This window comes from Anser anser (assembly GCF_964211835.1).
Source record: "Anser anser genome assembly, chromosome: 2".
NCBI lineage: Eukaryota > Metazoa > Chordata > Aves > Anseriformes > Anatidae > Anser > Anser anser.
The window spans coordinates 129,445,940-129,457,837 of record NC_139721.1 but is presented as its reverse complement, the minus strand read 5'-3'; the positions used below and the strand labels follow the sequence as shown (position 1 = coordinate 129,457,837).

The following is an 11,898-nucleotide window of genomic DNA, read 5'->3' as shown; positions in this document are numbered from 1 at the left end:
TTAATTACTTATAAAGCAGCAATGAATTATGTTTGAATGATAATCTGTTCATCACAAAGAACACTAGAAAGCAAACGCTTCTCAATGGGGAAAGGTTGGCAGCAGCTTCTGGATTTGTGTAATTAAGACCTGCACTTACTGGTCAGCGTTTCCCGACTGGCAGGCTCCCAGCAGGGAATTAAAACAGCAGATTCTAGCTCAACATGGACAGCATGGATTCGGTTGGGTTTGCTCAGCTCTTGGGAATGGAAGTTAGTTATTCCTGACAATATTGAAGGAGCAACTGAAGGAAAAACTTTGCTAACATAAGGAACAGGAACACCCACCCACTGTGTGCACACAAAATTTAAAAATTGTAGGGAGAAGTAAATAATAGAAGTGTCACGATTGTCTTGCAGACAGGAAATGAACAGAATGAAACAATGGAAAGCTGAATGAACCTACTTCAACTTGTATAAACTATACTGAGCTTTTTTTCTTAGTGAAATGTAAATGGGTTCCTGCATTGTCTTGTACTTAAATAACTTTGATCGCATACCAAACTGCTAATTATCGAAGTATACTAAATGCTAGGGCTTTTTTATACTAACAGTTTTTTCGTTTGTTTTTGGTTTTTTTTTTGGCAAGCCATCAAAAAGTACAGTACTTCTGCAGAGAACAAGTAGTAGTATTTCACAGAGGAAGAAATAAATACCAGGAAAACAACTTGCTTGTTCCATCTTCTAAAAGAAGATGGAATTGAAAATTTGTGACTTCTAGTACTGCAGGACAGAATCATCTTTCCTCTCTTCTAATTCAGACCTAAAGTCAATTATCTTTATTATATGTTTGAGGAACAACCTATTTAAGATCTATTTGAATGCAATGATTATCAAACAAACTTTCTAACTGAGGTAAAAAATATGTCGTAATTCAAAGTAGGTTCATCTGACCAACTAAAATGCTTTTATTACCCAGATTTTAATATTGTGGTACTTTTTTTTTTTTTTAGGATTGTTTTCAAGTAGCATTTCCTAGATTAATTATAAGAAATTAGTTTTCCACTTACAAAGCTATTGTTGTGTTAAATTGTTACATCTGATCTTATACAAGAAATTAAGGATGAGTGTGCATATTTCATTTTACCCATTTTTGTGTTTTAAGTGTGATCTACTCTGAAACAGAATATAATGCTAAATAGAGCAGTTTATACTGCAGTTTTAAAGTACATTCAATACCATTACTGTAACTTTCAGAAATAATTTTTATATTTTATTAAATAGAAATTAATAAATTAATGCAGCTAGGTAGCAAATACTCAGGTGACTCTCTTCAAATGTAAAATTCATATTTAATTCATACTAAGCTTCTTGCTGTCACTTTCACTTCCTTATGCTTTCCATGTCCCTGTTTTCCCTCCTTTTTTCCTTTCTCCAAAACTACATGCATTATTTCCCAATATCCTGAGCCTTGCAAATGCTGGGGAGACCAACGGCTGCTATATGCTGTCCTTGCTCAGATAACTTTCCAAGGGAGAGGACAGCAAGATACATTTTTCTAGCAGAACTGCCAGAAGTCAGAGTCATAGAATGGCTTGGGTTGGAAGGGACCTCAACTATCATCCAACTCCAACCCCAAAAAAGTCATTGGCAGCAGCTGGATTGGTGGTGTAACCCACTGATGGGAACGTGACTAAGGGCATTTTCTCCCTCTAAGCTAGATCGGTAACCCCTAGCACTTTGGGATTTGGCTCCATGTGCCTATCCCATAATGGAAGTGATTTAATGTTAACAAAAATGTCAAAAGATCCCTAATGTTGCCATGGAATAATCTGTCCTCTGAAAGTATTTGGGATAGATGTATAGCATACTCACAAAGAATTTTAACAGTCTATGCTATTTGGGAATTTTTCAAGTCTTTTTGGTTTGTTGTTAGTACATGTTTTATTTACTTGTTTGTTTCCTGGCTTGTTCTAAACCAGGATAAAAAAGTTCCTACTTCTAAATTGGCAGATCAGGAAACGAGCATTTCTTTGACATAGTGCAGCACTAAGTAGTAGTGCTCAATCTAATAAGCTTCGTAATTTTTAGACTAGAAGCTTTGCCTATCATTTCTACTTTGATCAATGGAAAATGTCTAGCTGTGAACCATCATTAATAATGTCTTCCAATAATGGTTTTTAGCATGACTTTTTAATTTAAAAAAATAAAAAATACAGAAATCATGTCAACCTTTAGACTTTCCCCTAGGAAGAAACCCATTCAGTTCTAAAATGAAGTATCGCAGACACCATAAATATTCAGAGGTTTTTTTTGTCTCTACCAGCAAAACGTCTTACAGCCTTTCTAGATTTTTTTACTTTCTCTCTGACATCTCTACCGTACGTTGTGTCCTAGCCTACGTTTCCATTATATACCTTTAGATATGTCTTATAGTTAATTAAAAAAAAATGCCATTGCCACAACAGAAATATGTTACAGGCTTTCTGCCATGTGGAATTTTAGAAAGTCATTAAATCCTGCCAAAATGTCTTACTTGGGGGAAGGAAATTTGCAGAGGTATTGGAACTTCTAAGCAATCTCACTCAAAAACTTGCAAATTGCACCATTCTTGCTGTGTTCTCAAATGCCACAGCCTGTTATCTTAATAATCTTCTACTTCTTGCTAAAATCATCATAGAAACACATAAACTTGACAAAAGAATGGTCCATCTTAAATATTCATTCTGGAAAACTTTTTTGGAAAGCATTTATGAGTTGAACAAGGTCTTTATGTCATCCCCACAAGTTATAGAATCATATTCCAGGGTAGAGTTTAAAATGGAGTATAAATTTGCAGGGCAGGATGTGTTCCTAAAAAAATGTTTGTACCGCTGATCTGGCTAAGTGTTAATTTTTAAGCTGGTTTAAGTTCAATACATAGCTTCATGACACTTTTTTACATTTTAAAGGAAAGTCTTGGGACAAATTCCAGGAAGAACCCAATTTCAAAGTTGGTTGACCTTTTAGTGTTGACACATTTGTCAAAATTTTGGAAGATTTTTAAAACACCTAAAATCAAGCATTAAGAGAAGCATGCTCTCTGTAGACCTAGGCATATACAGGGTGGTTTTTTTTTTTTTTTAATATAATTGAAATTATGATTTCATTGGCATTGATTTACTTTCACAGCCATTCTTTCAATTTGCTAAATTCAACTATTGTTAATGGGTAAGATGTGTGTAAGTGATGCGTGTGCATCTTTCAGGAGCTACATGAGTGGTTTTTCTGTTTGTCCACCAGCAAGTGTAAAAAATAGTCTCCTCTTTATAAGTCGTTTTAGTCAATTCTACTTCAGTCTTACAAATACACCTCTGCTTACAGTTTTAAAAGCCTAGGGAACTAATACATAAAATTACAGGTTAGTGGAACAAAACCAAGAAAGTGAAAAGCAAACCAAGTGAATTAACTTTTTTAGGCACATATTTTGTCATGTTTACTCTGACCTCTTAGGCATGCCACATTTTTGTCGCTTTCTTTTACTAGTTTGTAACAGGAAACTTCCATAGCTAGACATGGGAAAAGTAGTGTTATCTTTAGAGGTACCTTTTTCCCCTAAAGTCTTAGGTTTTTATTTGCAGCCATCATTAAAGTTTGCTGCCGTTTTCCGCTACTGCTAAAGGTGTTTAGTACAGACTGGCAAAGGAAGAAGGTATCAAAGTAATTGACTAACTGAAGGAGTCAAGAGTGGGATGAGAGGAATGATAAAAATATGTAACTAGCAGAAGGATAGTAAAAGAGTACATTACAAAACAGGATACTAAAGATAAGGACAGGGACAAACCTGAATGGGATATAAAATAATCATAGAGGAGGAGGAAAAGTAGCAGATCTCATTTGGAGCTATAAGGAAATGGCAAATGTGTAGGATTGTCCCTTTGCAGATACGCATTTTTTATGCTTTTGAATTTTGAAACAACACTGCTCATGCACATGGCACAGGCAGCTTCTTTCTGTCTTGATGAGAAGCAGAAGTCTTAGATTCAGTACTAAAAGTTCTGTAAAACTGGAAAGTGGATCCCAAAAGTGCTGGATTTCCAGTGGAATACATTAAAAGTAGAGTCTTCTGGGAGCTGTGCATGTGCATAGTAAATGTCAGTCATCCAGGATCTGTTACCATCTGTTTACGTTAAGACAGGCTTAATTTTTACAGACTGTCATAAAACAGAAAAAAAAATTTTTTTTCTTCTCTTTTGTAGCAGCATGCAACTACTCAGAAATCAAGTCAGTAACCTTAATGGAATAAAAATACTCTTGTTTAAATAGCAAGAGCTTAAGACGTGAAATAGCAATACATTTAAGATCCCACTCTTAAATATGGGCAGAACTGTCCATACAGTGTCTTCCAACATCGACATACTGAAAAAGTTCAAGGGGTATAATTCAGATGTCTTATGGACATTATGGCTTTCACGTCGAGCACAATTCATGCTTCCATGTTACCATTTATAAATTTCACTTCTGTTGAACTAGAGATATGAAACCTCTTCTGAAAGTGATACTGAGGGTAGCTTTGTCTTTTTGTACTTCAAATTCAAAACTAGTGTGCCATTGTGAATCACCTAGAAACCACTTTGATTGCTATGTATTATTGCTATCTAGCCAGTAATAATGACTGATTGCACCTTTGTTCTTCCTTTAGTTATGACTGTGCTATAGCCTCTATCTTCAGTTTTAGCACAGTATTCTGTTACCATGCTATTAGAATAAAAAAATTTTTAAGAACTTAACCGTTCATCTAAGAACACTAGTACTTACTAGATTGTTTTCTAATTAATCAGTGGTAGCCAACTGATCATCCAGTAGAACAAATATGAAGTGTCCTCTGGAGAGCGCTGGAGTATGTAGCAAGAAAATATATAAAAAGGCATTATCTGCAAAAATGCTAAATGTAATCCTCTCTCTACCTGACCACTTCCTGTCTTTCAAGTTCTGTTTGTGGCCTGCAGGGAAAAAAAAAAAATAATAAAAGTTATTCTTGGTCTTGAGAAGATGTCTAGCAAATACACAGGAACGCATGCAGTGAAAAAAAAAAAATGGCTGAAACAAATATTTTTTGCAAACAACTCCTGCCAATTGAACAGCAGTGATATGTTGACGAAAAACAGAAGTGAAATTTACTGGGCAAAATGGTAACAGATTTCAAATTTGTAACAAGATCAGAGAAGGAATTGGGGGGATTACCTTGTTCTCATATTGAAAAAAAAAAAAATGTGAATTCCTGTATCACAACAATCTGCATGAATCCCTTCACTTAAATGCCTTCATAGAATGTCCCATGTAATCTCTTAGTTGAACTAGCCACCACAAAGATTCTATAAAAAGGAATTCATTATAAGGTTCAGAAATAGCTTTTTATGAAGGTACTAATCTTTTTCGTATCAAAGAACAAAAGTCTCTGTTCAACTGCTTCACTGAGATCATTATCTATTTCCTGTACATCAAGTCAACTCTCACCTTGTGTCCCTCAAGACTTAAGATTGTGAATTCAAAATACCGTTGAATTTGTTAATTGTCTGTTAATTTTCCTTCTGACTATCCAGCTGGGGGATTCAAATGTTTCTCTACATACCTTGCTGAATGTGTCTATTCATCGTGCTACAGCTGCAATACCTACCTCAGGTTGAAGCTTTCAACCATACTTGCCGAATCGCACGGCAAGAAGACCTTCAGTTTTACCAAACTGTTTGAGACAAGATTTAAGGAAACAAAAGAATTGGCAGCAAAGAATAAGGCGAATAAAACTTGGGGAAATTTCCTGTCAGTCACTGAGGTTACAGAAGAAGTCAGGAAACTTAGGACCCATCTTTTGGACTTTTATCCCTTGTTTAGTGGTAGAATTATCTTCTTTACTGCACTTATTTCTCCCATGGACATGGGGAAATTACTTGCCTTCAAAAGACAGATAGATGAAGCTTTTTCACTAGTGCCCAATTAAGCCTGTAGACTGTTCTGAAAGGTTTGTCTGCAGGGAAGCAAAAACCTCTGCACTTATACCGGGACAGCTATTTCTTCTGCCACTCTGTGATTCCAGAAAGGAAAAGCAGATCAAGCCTGCCAGTGAGGAGCTATACTCTACAGATCGATAGCTCCAAAGAGCAAGAGGAGTTGAAAGCAAATATTTCTCTTGCTGTTTCCTTGAAAGAGATGGAAAGTGCTCCAAAAGTTAGTTATGTGCTAAACGTTGACCAACGGGTGAGAGAGCCCAACTCCAAGCTCCAGCGACAGTGCTGGCCCCTGCGGAGGGGGCAGCAATCCCTTTGCACTGACAAAGAAAAGTTTATTTTCACAGAAAAGAAACCAAGGGAAGAAATTTAACGTCCCCTGTACTGCAGAAGAATTTGAGAAAAAATCATCCAGGGGCTTTACAGTTTCGTGTACAAAGCAAGAAGGAAGGACAGCTCCAAAGGTCTGTTGGGCAGCAGCCCGACATGCAATGGAAGCATTACCTCAAAACTTGTGCTCAACTTTCCAGAGTACTTCACAAGTGGCAGAGCAGGGCTCTGGGCACTCAGATCTTGGCTCATGCAAACATAGGTGCTGTTTTCTAGGGTGTGTTGGGAGTAGAGCTCAACTCCTACTCATTATTTTTTTTTTCCTAGGTGATACCTGTTTTTGAAAGCCTTTCATGATCATAGAGGTCTTCTGGCTATTGCTGCTTTGGTTATATGGTGCAAACCATCTTTTGCTGTGATGAGAAGCCATCTCGGGAGGTTCTCTGCAGCCTGGCTGACCAGCAGCTTGGCTGAACATCCTAAAAGCAGAAAGAGGAATGAGCAGCTGCTAAGCGCAAACCTCAGAGAGAAATCACTGTCACTCACTAAATAAAGCCGGCTTTCTTTGCGGCTGACATAATGGATGTTTTTCTCAAACATCAACAGATTTTTGCTTTCGGTGGGTTGAAAACATATATTCTTCAAACAGGGATATGTTGTTTGTACTTAACTGGGCAGCTCTAGCAGCTGTGAAGTTGTGAAGGCAACCACCGGTGCCGCCGCCTTCTTTCTGCAAAAATAAAAATGCCAGCCGAGGAGCGGCTTGAAATTGCAGTAGGAAGCAGTGCCGCTTTCCTCAGGGGCAGCCCCGGGAGGGAAGCGGGGAGCTGCGGTGGGCCAGGCTCCCACCTCCCACCCGCCGGGGGCTTACCGGGTGGTTTGGCGAACCTTTTCGCCGGGGGACGGGGAGGCTAAGAGAGGGGACCAGGAGGCAGCGACGGGGAGAACGTGCTATGTATAGGCGCCGAGCTACAGGTGCCGTCAATTAGCGCGGTTTCCTCCGATCCCGGCAGCTCCGCCCGTGCACCCCCCGCCCTCCATCCCCGCCCCAGGGGCTGCCGCGGGCGGAGTGGCGGGGGGAGGACCGGAGGAGGCAGGGGAGCCTCGGGGCCGGCCGCTGCCAGCCTCTGCCAGTGCCTCCAACAGTACCTCTAACCCTGGTCCGGAGGATGCTGCTTGCCCTTCTCCATCGCCCCCGTGTGAGGGAGCAGCGGGTTGCTCTCCCGAGAGGCTGGAGGGCTCAGCGACCGGCAGCGGACATGGTGAGGATGTCGCCCCTCGGCGAAATTTAGTTTCAGCACGAAACAATAAAAAAAAGCGTGATTTTGGTTTTGTACGGGTTTTGTTGTTGTTTTGGTTTTGATCTGAAGGGAGCGGTTGGAAGGAAGGAGAGAGGGGGGGAAGCTTGGAAATAAGTTCTTCGTGTAACCCTCACTGCATCCGCATCTCTTCCCAGATAAGCAGAGCGTGTTTTAAGAATAACTTGGTGGTACCAACGAAGGGGTGGAAATGCTTGTGTTTGCGGTGGCAGTCCTCCTCCTGTCTCTCCCTCCTTCTCCTCAGTGTGTCTCTGAATGCCTTTTGTGCCATTTACTTTGACAAAGATCATTGATTTCTTCTTCACTGTGCTGCCTCTGTAGCGTATGTGCTGCAAATCAGAAATATAGTAACTGTGTGAATTGTCCTGTTTAAAAGGCTTTGTGGCAAATTAGCTGTTTTCATGACAGTGCCATTGGGGAAACCTGTGGAAACTTTGTGCGTGGTTCACCTTCTTCCCCCTCCCTTCCACTGATGAAGTGGTGCTTGTGCTACGGCCAGTTCGCCTGGTGTTTGTACCTCTGGTTGCTGAGCTATCCCAGGAGCATGTTAGCCTTCCTTGAACGAATTATTTCTCTGCTAAGGAGCTGTCTCGGTCCCTCTTAATGCTCTGCGTGATAGCATCCTGTAGGCTGTAACCTAAGCAGTAGGGTCACTTAATGCTATACACACTTGTTGGTGTGATGGAGTGAATGACCACTTGTCAGCATGGTGTCAGGTTATGCTCAGATTAGCCACTTCTCAGTTATCATTTTTAACTTTTTCAGATAGGTTAAAAATGTTTTGCTTCAATGAATATTCAGGTTCTGAGCAAGCTGTGGCATTCGCAATAACTTGCAGAGCTGCCAAGCCATAAATACAGAATCCTGGCAGACAAGATTTTTAAGAGTTTGTTTGTTTTTGGACATGAATTCATAACTTATGGTGAGATTATGCTGTTGGAAACCTTGCATCCCACTGACTTAAGAAGGAGTCATATGCACGTGTATATAGAGATGATCAGAATTTAGTCTGTGGCAGTCTTACCTCATGTCCTAAATAAAATGCAACCTCACTGGTATCTGGAAGTGAGCCCATTATTCCATATCTACTAACTACAGGGTAGATTTTGCTTGCTTCCAGCTGGGAGGATGAGAACAATACATCATCTTGGCAGAGCAGGGATGGTATAGATGACTATATGCAGCTATGTATATTAAATATGTCCATGGTGAAAGGTGGTATGGAATATCCACAGATAGTTTTCAAAATACAATTTGCATGGTTGTATTTTCAAGCTTGGAGGCTTGGAAAAGGCCAGCACACAACTATAAGGAATCTGGAAAAGAAGGTTTAAGAGAACAACCTAAGTCTAAGCACATACAAGTGCTCATGTAGTATAGGTGTTCTGGAAAATATTCTTTGAACTCACAACTAGTCTGTCTGTTTTTCTTTCTCTGCTCAGTCCAAACAAGGCTTGCTGAGTCTTTGACTTCTGTGATGGATGAGTTGTTGAAGAGCTCTGATGGCTAGCTGCGGCTCTCCTCATCTCGTTTATTCTTGTCTAAGTGGTAGTACAACTGCTATTATCAGACTGATAACCTGCATCTTACTTCCTTCAGATGCCCCATGAGCTGACACAGAGCTGTCTGTGCTGTGAGGAAGACCACAGAATGCCTTGAAATGGAAAGCAGCAGAAAGGACCTCCAGCTCAGGGAGCTGTCTCAAACACCACTTGAGCATACAGTAGTTTTTATAGAAGAGGTATTTATAGCCACATGCTCGTAATAAAGCAGCAAAGACAAGACACCAGAGAGAACTGATGAAAAATAACTGTTATGAAAGGAAAAACATACCCTTGTAAAAATGTGGCTACTCTGTTCTCTTAGACGCTCATCAGAGAAGGCTTGTTGCTGGAGGCTTAGTTCTGTGTAGCATGTCACTCCTATTTTCTCTGTGACTTTTCATAAAATGGATGTGACTGCTGTCATCTGAATTGTTTACAGCATGAAATATACGTTCTTTCCTGTGCTCAGGTCTTTGGAGCTATCCTCGATGTAATGATAGGTGGTGTACTTCTTGTCCAGCGCATGTCATTGTGAAGCATGAGTGATGAGTCACTTCCCTGGTGGGCAGTAATGACTAACTGCCGCTCATTCAGGAGCAATGAAATAGCGATGCTACCACACCAGCAGCTAGGTGCCTGTGGAATCATCACCACAAATCAGCTCTCTGCTGACTATGTGATGTAAAAACAGTTTATGTCGTCACATGATTGAAGGCCTTTACAGCTGATGAAGGAGTAAAGCTCATAAGAAAGGAGTTAATAAGAAGGAGGGAAAATAGTGTTATACCAGATTTCCCCAAATTGTGCTGCTTCTGAAATGGAAACCGTAGGAGATTTCTATACAGTTCCTAAACTTGTCATATGAGAGTTACTAGGATGAAGCTATAAAAGCAAGTATTGGCATGAGATTTTTCTTAAAGAGTAAGACACAAGAAATTCTGTGCAATTCATGTTCAATTTCTTTTAGTGTACGTTAGTCTTAAAGTTGCATAAAAAGTTCTTGCTTTATTAACAATGCTGTCTAATGGACATGCAAAAATAGATCTGGATAAAAAAAATTGTTCTGGAATAACATAAAATGTTTCATTTTGAAGTGTAGCTGACTCTACTTGAATATTTCCAAGAAAAAAATAAATAGGTAATTTGAGGTAATTCAAATCAGGCTTCTACTTGTGCAAGAAAAGTTATCTTAATATTGCATTCAAAGCTCTGTTTTAAACTGACAGTGAATTTACATTTAGTGCAAAAAGGCAGTGTCATTGATGTGAAAACATTGTGCAGTTCTTTCCTGATTTGGAGTCATGCCTGTGGTCCTGACCTCAATTATCTGGATTTTTTTTTTTTTTTTTTACTTTTTCCCCGTCAAAATTTTGAGAAGTGTTGGCTTGTCAAAAACAAACAAACAAATATACCAGCCACACCATATTTTTAAATGGGAATACTCTAGTTCTGAGTACGTTTTTGTAATTACAGATCCAGGATCAAATCTTGAATTGAGGAAGAGACTGATATTCAGTTGTTTGTTGTGCATAGTTGAAATGCAGGAAACCCACGTTTAAGAACAGGACAGCCAAACAGGTTTCACAGAACTGTTTTACTTGTCTCCTGCATTTCTGTGAAAAAATGACGTTTCCAAAAGGGAATAAATGTATGCCATTTATGCCACAGTATTACAAATGCTGTGTATAAATACTGATGACAATGACAAAAAAAAATATTTGTCTCCTTTCTGTCTTTTAGTACTCTTGTTATCAGCATTCACATTTTAGGCTAGTCATTATCTCAGCAGTTTGAGAGGAAGTGATGGTCCCCTCCTGATCTTGAGAGACATTGGCTATGAATAGGAGTGGTGATGGAATCGCAGCTCTCCTGCTGGGAATGAAATCTCTTCCTGATTGAAGCCCATGACAAAAATCCCATCAGCTTCAAAGGAGAAAGATCTCAAGCACAGAAACTTGAATGCCTCTGAAATCCACTGTTGAGTAATTTAGAAAGGTCAAGGATTTTTGAAGGAAGAGAAAAAGAATGAGAGTTAAACCATGCATAGTGTAAAGAAAAGAGAAAAGAGGAAGTTGTTAGATTTAGCAATGAACTGTGAATTTATCTATATTTATTAAGGAAGCTGATTTTTTTTGAAAGCTAATATAGGCATTCATCTGGCTTAGATATTCCTGGTTAAACTGTGAATGGGATTATTTCTCCTTTGGTTTGATGTCATGGAAATAAATATCTAAGATTTGGTTGTCATAAACAGTATTTATAGTGCAGTTGTGTCTGTTTTCTTAAATAACTTACTCTGCAGAGAGAAGCCAAAATTTTCCAGCAGTAGCACCTTGCCAAAGCTCTTAAATGCCTCATGATTGCCATTCTTCATGTGCTGCTCATCTGTGTTGCAAAGAAATGTAAAGGCTTCAGAGAAAAAAAAAAGTGCATACAAATATTTAAAACGTTTTGGAGAGAGACTAAATGAGAAATAAAATCTTAGGTTTTAACATGAACTTAGTACTTGCTCAGTGTATACACAAGAATTTTAGCCTTGATATCTAAATCTAGTCTCTAAACTGCAGTAACATCTCATACTCTGGCTTTGGAGGTCAGCAGCAGGGTGGGGAAAAAATAAGTGGGTTTAGTAGTTTCTCTTTTCCTTACTGGAGCAAAGCAAAACTCTGTCTATTGAGTTAGGGAGGTTTAAGGGGTTTATTATGTGAAGGGAGTGTAACTTCCTAAATAAAGCCACGAATGA

The 11,898-nt window shown here is 39.1% G+C and overlaps 1 protein-coding gene and 1 long non-coding RNA gene across 2 annotated transcripts in view; one reads left to right on the top strand and one right to left on the bottom strand.

The window, feature by feature from the left end:
* Nucleotides 1-4,971: 4,971 nt before the first annotated feature.
* On the bottom strand, nt 4,972-7,213 carry LOC310893446. Its single transcript, XR_014578990.1, has 3 exons — nt 7,164-7,213; nt 6,964-7,022; nt 4,972-6,771 (listed from the first exon to the last, which is right to left on the bottom strand). It is a non-coding gene; the product is annotated as an uncharacterized lncRNA (long non-coding RNA).
* Nucleotides 7,180-11,898, top strand: part of DNAH11 (dynein axonemal heavy chain 11) — a 139,143-nt gene continuing 134,424 nt past the window's right edge. The window contains exons 1-2 of the mRNA XM_083822446.1: nt 7,180-7,554; nt 9,211-10,045. The gene's annotated coding sequence lies outside the window, so the exon portion shown is untranslated. The remainder of the gene's footprint in view (nt 7,555-9,210; nt 10,046-11,898) is intronic.